Raw genomic sequence first — 12,289 nt, 5'->3', positions numbered from 1 at the left:
GAGAACTCAGGACAATTTATGTCAAGCTGAGATAATTAAATTATCTAATTACTTTAGCAGAAATACTCTGTTTTTCAATCAAATTAAATAGGAAAAATTAGTAAATTGATTCAAAATTCTTTGAGTTATTTATCAGTGGTTAATTGAATGTTAGGGAACTCGTGATCATTATGTCAAGTTCAAATCATTAATTTAGCTAATTACTTTATCAACAATAGTCTAGTTTTAGCATAAATTAAATAGGACAAATTAGCAAATGGATTGAAATTGATTTGAGTTATTTATCAGAGGTTAATTACATGTTAGGAAACGAGTGAAAATTAGGTCAAGCTCATATAATTAATTTACCTAATTACTTTAGCAGAAATACTCTGTTTTTAGGACAAATTAAATAGGGGGAATTAGGAAACGGATTCAAAATGATTTGAGTTATTTATCAGAGGCTAATTATATGTTAGAAAACTAGTGATTATTATGTCAAACTCATATGAATTATTTATTTAATTACTGTAGCAAAAATACTCTGTTTTTAAGACAAATTAAATAATAGAAATTAGAAAATGGATTCAAATTGATTTGAGTTATTTATCAGAGGTTAATTACATGTTGAGAACCTATGATAACTAGGTCAAGCTCAGATAATTAATTTATCTAATTACTTTAGCAAAAATACTCTGTTTTTAGGACAAATTAAATAGAGGAAATTAGCAAATAGATTCAAAATGACTTGAGTTATTTATCAGAGGTTAAATATATGTTAAGAGACTCATGATAATTATGTAAACCTCAGATAAATAATTTACCTAATTACTTTGCTTTTATGAAAAATTAAAAGGGGAAAATTATCATATTGATTCAAAATGTCTTGAGTTGTTTATCAGAGGTTAATTATACCTTAGGAAATCGAATAATTATATTACCATCAGATAATTAGTTTACCTAATTATCCTAGTAAAATTACATTATTTTTAGGGAAAAATAAAAAGGGTAATATAGTAAATTAATCCAAAAAATCTTTGAAATAAATATCAGAGGTAGAACACACCTTGAGGAATCCATGATAAATACCCCAACCTCAAATAAATAGTTTAGGTATTTATCTTCAATAAAAGTAACCGATTTTGCGTATAAAATAGACAAGGGAAATTAGTAAACGAATTTATCTAGTCACCAAATAAATACCTACGGTCCAAAATCACTATTGAAGAGTGGAAAAATTACCTCAGCATAAATGGATGGTATAATAAATTACTATCATTAAAATGTTACCTAATTTAGACCATAAGTATAGGAGGAAATGTTCGTTAATCAAATTTACAAAAATTACTAAAGATAAAACATATTCAATTACAATTTAGGGAGAGTAACCCATTAGCAGATAGAAATTTACAATTTACTAAGGTTAAAATGAAAAATAGACTAAGGAGAAACCTAGTTAAAGGACTTCCCAAATGAAATGGTAATTATGGGAAACTACTTATAGCATAAATAAGTTACAGGAGGAATATCTCATCAAATTGACTATTAAAGATACCTACTTACTTCAAAAATCCTTATTTTTGGGTAAACAAGGAAAAATAAGATTATTCAATTAAACTTCTAATGGATTAAGTCCTTTTATAAGATTACTGACATGGCTCCAAAGAGAACCAAGGGAAATCCTCTTACTGAGGAAGAGGGTGTTAGCAACAAGCGAAACAAAGCCACTAATGACCATGAGGCTGGGCCTAGCCATAGGCCAACTGAGGAAAGTTTGCAGGCTCCAGCCCAGTATAGCAGATGGCCGAGCAGTCCTAGGTAGATTTCTATTTTGTTCACTTAAAATCTTTTAAAGTTCATTTTTAAGTTAGCATTGCATACGTTGTCGTGCTGTGACACGTACATAGTGTGAACACATGCTACAAGATCTATCTTGTAATTTTTTAGATACATAATTATATTTTCTATAATGTACATATGCATATTTAAATATAATAATAAGCCTTCTATCTCATCTTATTATTTTTCTCAAGGGTAACCTATTTTTACTTTACCATCAAAAAAATATTATGGGAAAAGCGTCAATAGCTCCACCTCTTTAACTTGGGGCAAAAAGAATTGATTCTTTATTTTCACTATCTCATTATCATCTCACACCATAGCTACATCCTATATCTAGGGTAAACTCCAATATATATATATTCTATGTATTTTTTATATTTTTCTTATATTTCTTTTTAAATAGCTACTAGGAGGGAATCAAATCCTAGTGGGACAATAGGTGGCATGATTTCAAAGATACACTTATTTTAATGCATTATTGCAAGCATGATTAAAAAAATTTATCAAGGAGCAATGTTATGTTTTCATATGGTATGAGATGTCCTTTGGAATCAAATGAAAGTTTAGGCTAAGGGGACCACAGGAAGACTTTTACTGCGAGAAATGGGCCCTATTTTGATGATTTTGTTACACAAGGTTCCAATCCAAATTGGAAAATGCATATAAAAAGACAGTTGTAGGTAATGAGCTGAAGTTTCTGCCCATATTTTTACTTTTTTATTTCAAGCCACGGTTGAGGAGATATAATCAAAATATTGGACCCCAGTCTGCCCACATCATGCAAGGACAGCTCATTTCCAACTTTTCCAGTTTCTGTTCACACTGGCTCTTCTCTTCTTGTGTAAACCCTTGTGGGTTCCCTGCACCTATAAAAGGGGACCTCTTCTTCCTTGTGGGTTCCCTGCACCTATAAAAGGGGACCTCTTCTTCCTTGAAAAGAACTCAAGCATTCAAGCCATTGATGAGAGGAATTCATGCAGGAGTGAGTAGTAATGCCAAATTGTACTTAGCCATTAACATAAGCCTAAGCCTACACTTTCTCCTAGAGGAAGACTAGCCATTCTTGCACACTATCCTTGGAAGATCAACTCTAATCAAATAAGGTCTTGGACTTGGCGTATCAATCAACGTTGAATTCTCTCCTCTTCTTCTCTCTCCATCAATAATGGTGCCGAAGGATTTGTCAAGTAAGATGTGTTCAACATTGATGTTTTCTTGATTTCTTGTTGTTTTCCTTTTCATCTCTAATCCAACTTATATATATATCTAATCTCATCTCCTTAACCAAACCTATCTCTCTCACTCTTAGTAATTCATCCTCTCTACAAATTTTAGGTTCTCCTTGCTCTACAAGTACATCTCTCCCCGCAGTATCCTTATTGCCTACGGGCAAGAATAGGGCTTGGGAGGGAAACTCTCTTCTCTTCTCTTCCCTTCTCTTCTCTCATATCAACATTTTTTCACATACTAGAGTTATCCAAGATGAATAATCCACATGATGATAATTTCTATCGCTTTCACTCTGTACGATCTATTAGAATTAATGTATGGATTAGCCGTAAAATACACTTTCAACAACGTATAGTGTTTCTCTTTGGCCCAGAAAGGCTCAATGAAATAATTCTATCACCGGATCCCATCATACTACCTCTCATAGACTATAACTTTTCTTTTGATGTAAGCGTAGTTATCTTGCTATGAACCAAGAGGATTTGTACACACAATTAATCCCAATCACTAGACAATATATATATATATTATGGTAAGCACAAAACTACAATTCCAAAGAACAATTCGTAGGCTATTCGGTCAGCCAAGATTTAATTCCATTAACTCATCTATTAACCCTTTCATATTACCCATGATATGATATGACCATAGCCTTGATGTTTTCATCTTTGTGTTGTTTTGATATTCTCTTTTGTTTTCTTTGTTTGTGTGTGTGAGTGCAAGAGAGAAAAAGTGAGACTTCTTTGATTGCACTTCCTTCCAAACGCTAGTGTTCATGGCATCTATGGTTTAACTCCTTCATATAGTTTTTTGGAGTTCTCTCACAAACTCTCACAGCCATAAGCCAAGTGCTTTCCTGGCAAGACCGCAAATTTCTCGACAACGTAAAGTTAGGAAGGATAAACTGGCTGAAAACGGAAGGTAAATTCCAACGTGCACTTGTTTATAATGTAGGAAATAATTGTTTGGATTAAAACTGGTTGAAATAGGAAAGATATGATTGATCATCCTTAAGAAAGCTTGTCTCAAGACACCTCCGACTCCTTAGTATAAATTAATGATAATGATTGGCTTTCTAGCCACGGATAAGTCAATTGCCCCCATGAATGATGAGTTTCTACTTCGTGTCATGTCTTGATGTTTCTTCATAAGTTAAGATATCGTTTTTTATCCTAGGGGAGCCGCCCGGTTGTATGGGCAACTGGTTTGGTGTATGGGCACCCGGAACCTTGGTGGGGGTTTATCCACTCCGGATTTGAATAAGGAATGGGTGCCGTTTTTCACCCTTAGGTGGTCTTGAGACAGGAAGAGTACTGGTCATGGTTATTATGGACAATGTTTTGATTGATAGTACCCTGTCTTAAGTTTAAAGATGTCTGTTTTCTGAAAGAATGCTTTCAATGCTGTATTCAATAAATTACTGTAATAGAACGTTAAAAGAAACCATTATTTAAATGTTAAAACAATGTGATAATAAGATAAATGAATCTTGTGTGAGTGTGAGGTGGTAAGTGGGGATTGACTAAAGTTGTCAATCATGGACGGGTGGACCTGATTAGTCAGGTAACTATCCATTCCGTCGCACTAAAACGTTTTAGAAACTTCTTCACTTGGAAGAGGAATCCACCAATGGGAGTGCCCTCACATATGTAGGGGGAAAAAAGCATTGGCTAAGGAAACCATAATCTGAATGATGAAGTTATAGGGCGGAATAAGATTTTTTTTTGTAGGCCGTTTGAATACATTGTCTCGTTTTCGTTGCGAGACAGGACTAGGTCTGCTTCTAAGAGTATAGACCCAAGCCATTGTCAATGGTAAAGGTCTATTCCTTGGATTTTTCTTGTTTAGAGACTCTGATTTTTATCAGACCTAGAGACCTGTCAAGGATCCCATCCCGATCTTTTGGTATTGGCAGTTTAGGGATTTTACAGAGAGAGAGAGGGGATTTGATAGTACTCAATCAGGCTCTAGTTTTCTTTGTTCAGAGGATCCTTTCACTATTGTAACCAACTACTAATATTGATGTACATATACTTCTTCTTAAAAAGAAGGAAGGGAAGAGAGAGAGAGAGAGAGAGAGAGAGAGAGAGAGAGAGAGAGAGAATTTAATGACTTAGGTAACTAATAGACATTCCACAAGCTGCCACCATGAACAATCTTTACACTCAATTTTTTTTCTCTAGATGTTGATCGGCATCTTCTTTGAGGTGTCAAAGTAGTTAACACCCTCAAGGTAGCTTGTTGTAGCATAATCAATTCAAACATAGTTTCAAATTACTCGTAGCTACAATTACAAATACCCACTTTACAAGGAGATTCTATGAGTTGTAATATCTGGGGGTTGTTCAAAAAGTAGTCCTAATGCTCTAGACAAAGAGTGTATAAGGAGGGTCCGTGAGTTGTATTAACCATTATGAGAGAATGGAACCATGATATTTATCTATTGGGCAAGGAATTGACCGAAAAAAATTGGCACAATTGTTGGTGTAGGATCAATAGTAGAGGTTTAGCTCAAGGAAAAGAGTCCATGTGATAGGGATTGTATGGTCAATGGTGACGAGTCTGTTGGTGGCCAAGTCTTGGACACCAAAGAAATCACCCTTTCCACCTACCACAGTGAGGTATCACACGGGGTTGACCTCGCAAATTTGGCCCAGGATGGAGATGGTACCTTTGTGTTGTAATAGTCTTGTAATAAAAGTGGCGAGCACCAAAACGGTGCCACCCAAAACTATAAAATAAAATCTATTCACACACAGATGACAAATCCCAAACCCCGAGCGAGCCCTAAATCGAGCAAACAAGGTAGGGTCTCGGATAGGGTACATTGTGAAATATCCAATCTAATCAAGGTATATCTATTCCATCCCTTCTATCTTTCCATGATTGTGGGCTTGGAAGACATTCCCCATGGTGTAATAGTCGAAAACACTATAGATACATCACATAAATAATGGTATAACACATGATGGGTATACCTCACCTTAGGGACCTCATTAACCATGGTTGTTGCTACATCAACATTAAGGATTATTGGGCATAGTGGTACCATGATTTTTATAGTTACCACTCATATATTACTACCTCCTTCCCTTTATGACCTCATGGGGGATTGCTATTAGCTATATTGTTTACAAATTGATTGCCATATTTGGCGCTTAGGGATGTACAATGACATGGCTACAATATGAGCCAATTCCATTCTTTCTATAAAAGTGGATTGTTAAAATATTGGGCATCCCCCAACCTATCACCCGCATACAAACAATGCTCACCTAATGGCTGAACCGAGAGCCTTATGTTGAAAAAGTAAGGTTACCGCCACTTGAATAAATTTCATTACTTGAAATTGTATTTGATCAAATCTGTTTTTAAAGAGCTATAGTCTTTTTATTGACAATTGAGCTGATTTTTCTAGATTTTTGTATGCACTATTGTCAAGACAAAGTGTGACAATGCCAACATTTAATCATGATTGTTGCAAGTTTAAATTCTAAACCTTTAGACAACCAAAATTTAGATGTTGTCATTGTTATTCAATATCCTAGTTTTTTATTTGTCTAAAAAAATGTGCTTTAAGAGCATTGAACATAAGTTAGCGTGATGAAGAATCCCTCTATTTGCATCGGTTTCAATGCTAATTGTTTGTTTCGGGGGGGGCGGGGAGAGAGAGAGAGAGAGAGAGAGAGAGAGAGAGAGAGAGAGAGAGAGAGAGAATGAGAAAGGGGGGAATCCACAAAATGCCATTCCTCAGCCATCCTAGATTGCAATGTCAATTTTTTGCTTAAACCTAAAAGCCACCTAGTTAAGACCTTAGATTTTGTCATAAATCTTGGTTGTCTCATAACAATGCCTATAAACTGGTATGTTGAGAGTAGTGCTAAAAATTTTCAACTTACATATGATAATTATTAGTTGTAAATTGACTATACTTGAAGGTTATTGTACTGAATTTCTCTAAAATTTGTAAGTATTTTCAAATTATTTTTGTTAAAGCAGTGGTTTGGAGGAGTAGATGACTTAATTGATGGAGCATGAATCTCTCTCTAGCGCTCCGCTTTGGCATGGATGGATAGAGAAAAGAAGAGACTACAAGAGCATGAGCAAATTAAAAAATATGTCTGTAGCCATCTTCGCAGCGTGGATGATTAGAGGAGTGCCATGAAAAAAAAATATGTATGTAGCCATCCTCACCGGCACGGATGGCTAGAGAGTGAAAGAGAATGAGAATTTTCTTTGCATTTAGGTTGCATTCGAACTGCTCAAGGGGGTATTGAAGAAGAGGATGCCGAAATTCAGCATCTGGTTCACACACCATAGCTCACGAGCGGATGACTTGCTAAGAAAAAGCGCATTGTGTCAGGTTTTCTTTCTACCCGATTGGTTGAGAAGGATGTCTTCGAGCCATGGGAAACCTTACCCCCTCGGAACGCTCCTACACACACTCGGACACCAATCAGCATGCTAGCTCAAACCATGGGAAGAAAGGATGTGCGCAGTGTGAATAGCTGCTCCAAGGGCGTCTCCTTCGGTTGGTCCAACTCAACGAAAAGCGTTCGTACATGTGCAATCTGAACGCTACCTTAGGTAAGTTTCAGATTGCATGGATGGTTAGGGAGAGAAAAAAGAGGGAGAGATTTTTAGAACTTATTAGGGTGCTTTCACAAGCATCCGGTCATGTGGAGGTGGACAACACTGAGAACCAGTAAAAGGGCGCCACTTTGGAATGGCCGTCCGAAGGGGATTCACAGACTGTAGCCATGGCCACATACTGCTCATGTGGCAATCTAGTCACGCTTGTCTGTGCAAGAATTATGGGCGACCTTCCCCCCTTGCCCAAAGAATGGGCATGATGATATTGCAGCTTTTTAGCAAAGAGAATGCGGGAGATTTGATCCCGTGAGGTCATGTCCACTCGTCAATTGGTCTAACCAACCCACCCACTAGCTTTTCACGTTGGCTTTTGAAGGGATATCTGTCTTATGTGAACATGTCATCGCCCATTCATTGGGCTTGCAACTTTTTGTGTCATCCATTGCCATCTAGTACGGGGAGGGGTGCAACTTATTTGTAAAGCCACCCTTAGAACAACACCAAAGAGAAAAAAATGAAGAATTTGTGTTGCATTTAGGTGAGTTTTTGATTGCGTAAATGGTTAGAGATTTTCACACCATAGAAGAGCATCAGAGAAACAAATTTGACTGTAGCCATCCGTGCCAGCGCGGATGGCTAGAGAGAGAAACAGAGTGAAAATTTGTAGGTTGCAAGAGAGCTTTGAGCAGCTCGTGATGTGGACTCCGCAAGGTTGTGAAATATCAAACCTCTCAACTCTCCCAATAATAGGATGCTATGAATGAGCTAAACACTAAATTAGATGCTGGTGAAGGATTGAAGAAAGACTAGTGGTGGAAAGTACAATACGTATTACACTAGTTACAAAGAGACTTTCTCTGGCTGCCTTCAGGCTTCACGTATCATTATCATGTTTGTCATCTTGCCCTCCACAACCCTGGAGATGAAACTTGCTCTTCTCTCTGCTCATGCTAGCTCGTCACCCTCCTCATAGCTTGGGTCAAAAATGAGGGGGAGGGCTGGAGAGCAAGATGCAACAGGCTATGGCGGAGGAGGGGGGTCGAACAGCGTCCAAGGGCCTCTTTGCGGATGTGGATGATCCACCCATGACTTTCTCTTCTACAGATTTTGCTTCCACAAGGAAGAAGGGTAATCGATCTCCCCTACGTACCTGCGCTCAGCAGAGCAGCAACAATTAACACCGCCTCTGACCTTGGCAACGACGATGAGAGAGAGAGAGAGAGAGAGAGAGAGAGAGAGAGAGAGAGAGAGAGCTGAGAGATACATTGTTTCAATTACCATCACACTCGTTCTCAAGGTGCGTGCCATGCATTGCACATGCTACAAGGATGATGCCGATCAATGCAGTATGCACATATCAATGCACGCAAGGAAAGTGCCCTCAACACGTTTCCCTTGCAAAAGTATCATTGCGCACACTACAAGGATGATGGCCACCCCGGCTACAAGAGTTGGGGTCCATCCCTTATAAATGAACTGGGACATTGTCTCCAATAGTAGATGTAGTTGTCTGCATTGTTCAATACATGCAGCAAAAGTGCCCTCAACACCTCCCTCCCATGCATGGCACCACCTACCCTTTGCAGACGATGGCAACATCGGCCAATGGTTGAACTACAAATACGTTCATGGTATCCCGTTGTCGTTGGTATATTCAGATGCTTCACTAGGCAGGGTTTTGATAGCATCATTTTCAATACGTCTTTTAAGGTACATAACAAAAGGTGGAATTTGTAATGACTTGAGAAATTTTGGCTAGTTTGCTGTCATTTTCTGTTTTCTATCTAGACATGAGAGAGAGAGAGAGAGAGAGAGAGAGAGAGAGAGAGAGAGAAGAGAGAGAGAGAGAGGAGAGAGAGAGAGAGAGAGGAACCAGTTTCTCAACTGTGGAAAACTTGGCAGGGTTGAGTTTGTAACGATAGCATTTCAACTACCAAACAAATCTTGCTAGTGATAGCAAAACTCTGCCAAGACCAATATGTAAAACATTCCTTATAGCAACAACGTGCTACTCTCTCATGTCTCTCTCTCATCCTTTCCATTGCAGTTCCATGAAAAAATTGCAAATAAATCCATGCAAGAAATCAAAGTTGCTCTCATCAGCAAAATTTTTACTTTCTGAGCATGTGGAAGTGTTGTGAAAGACATCACTTGTTCTTGAGATTGCCACACACACACACACAAAGTGCGTGTGCGTGCGTGAGAGAGAGAGAGAGAGAGAGAGAGGGAGAGAGAGGAAGAAGAAGAAGAAGAAAAAGAGATCACAATTGGAAACTTCCTCTCCTCCAAGGCTCATCTCTCCTTTGCACCCTAGCCCTTTACTTGCTAAGAAGGACGAGTTTCTTTTAGTTCACCTATGTGTAGGTTGTGCAAACTTACATTTTGCTCACTATATTGTCCTATGTGAGATAACTATATTGCTCTCATAGATATGATTAGTACTATTATCTATCATTACTTTATATTTAAAATTTTTTGGTAGGAAATCTTTTTTCTACTTCTCTCTAGTGTTAGTCACAATGATACTTGCGATGTTCACCTTATTAACCTAGCATCATTTTTTCAAATTCTCCAAAGGTAAAAATTCCACATGGATGAAAGACTATTGTCCGTATGAAGAAAGAATCTCTTGTCTTCAAGGACAACATGTGCACAAGCTGCAACGACAAGTATAATTCCTTTCCTTTGTCCCTCGGCGGTGTTGTAACAAGGCCACCCAAGCATGACTAGTCAGCCTCTTGAACTAGATCATGTTGTCAAAGATATGCTCATTTTAAAAGATACCAACTTAGTATTTAAAGAAATAGTCAATTTAGTGGTAAAATAAAATACATATAACAAGAATCACAATATAGTTTTCATTAAAAAAATCAGGTTTTCTTTGGAAATTGAAATCGCACTCAAATTTTTAACATGGGCTATAACATCCTAGGGATTATGGCATTGAGTCTCCTATAGCTTGATGTTTCCTTCAAAGGAGAATATTTATGCTTCTAGAATATCAACAAATAAGATCCTAAATTGAGAGAGAGAGAGAGGGGGGGGGGGTTCTTTATCCAAGAAGTTTCTTAAATCCATCCGGTATTGAAAAGCACTAGAAGGGAAAAATATTTAAATATTTCATGTGATCCAAAGGAGGGTCATCAAGAACCACAGTATTTGATACCGAAGCACTATGAAATGGAACCATAGAAAAATCACACATCATGATTGGTAAGGGTAAGTTAGATTTGAGAAATTCTTCTCTTATTACTTTTAGACTCGCTTGGTTTTTTGTTTGCTCGGAAGGTTTCGATCGGTGTTTGGTAGAACTCCACACAAATGTGTGCACGATTGAACGTCAATGTTTTCTCTCTCTCTCTCTCTCTCTCTCTCTCTCTCTCTCTCTCTCTCTCTCTCTCTTGCACCATCTGTGTATGTGTGATTACAAGGTGCGGCAATCCCACAAAAGAATTACAAATGACCCAAGACAAAGGTGTACAAAAGAAGAAGATAAAGCTACATGAGTTCTACTGAAGTGATTTAAAATAAAATTAAATATTTCCCTTATAAGGAGGGGGAGGTGTAATCTTCTTGTAATAAAAGTGGCCAGCACCGAAACAGTGCCGCCCAAACTCTAAAAAATAAAATCTAAAAACACACACATATGTGCGCAATTGAATGTCAACATTCTGTGGGTGTGGGTGTGGGTGTGTGTGTGTGTGTGTGTGTTGTGTGTCTCTTAATCTCTTTGTGCTTCAATACATTTAAACTAAAGTTATCTCCCTACTCTTAACTAAAACACGTTGTAGTCACCCTCGGTGATGTTAGACGTTGTTTGCGACATGCAGACGGAAAGAAAATGAGTGCCTCTATATCTTGCACCCATCACACCATTGGAAGGAAGAGCTATGACACTTCTGAAAACACTTGTCATAAACTTGTAAAGATTTATCAAAAAACCCTTCAAGCACGAAACACACCCAAAATAAGGAGAAGTAGAGGTCTCTAGGGGTGAACAACTGTTGCAGCTCCTTCCCAAAAACCTCATTTAAATTCTCAAATGTCTCCACACTGTCTTCCTCTATAAATAGCATCCCATCTGTCACAATTTTCATCAAATGTGCCAAGTATTTCTTCAATCTATAGCCATTAACATGATATTTATGTCGTGCACCATTCAAATCAGTCAACTGATTTGTGCCATTATCAAATTTGTTCACAATAGTAAAAGGACCTTCCCCTTGATTTGAAACTTTTTTTGAAAGTTATTGTCCACCTTACTGTTGTATCGTGACAACAGATCACCCTTTTCAAGTCCCTTATTTGTACGCATTCATTGCCTTTAGCTGAGCCTTTCTTGTCACTTATTCATAGTAGCTCAAAGCTATTACTCTTGTCCAATTGAAAACATTGTAAAGTACAACAACCTTTCTACCCAGCATTTTTTTATCTCTTCATCTCCCAATGACAACAATTTGAGTGCAAGAATTTCCACTTCAATTGGCAAGAAAGTCTTCCTTGCATAGGGCAACTCTGAATCCAAATCTTCCCATGTGTTTGGGTAGTATCTTTGTTAAGATTTCCACCACTCTTGAAAACTCTCATGAGCATTGTGGGGGGGTCAAGCAAGGCAAAAAAGAAAGAGACATTTTAAGCTTCTCCA

This window comes from Adiantum capillus-veneris, chromosome 21, assembly GCF_014529385.1.
Source record: "Adiantum capillus-veneris isolate H3 chromosome 21, ASM1452938v2, whole genome shotgun sequence".
NCBI lineage: Eukaryota > Viridiplantae > Streptophyta > Polypodiopsida > Polypodiales > Pteridaceae > Adiantum > Adiantum capillus-veneris.
The sequence above is the reverse complement of the archived record's forward strand: the minus strand, read 5'-3'. Positions refer to the sequence as shown.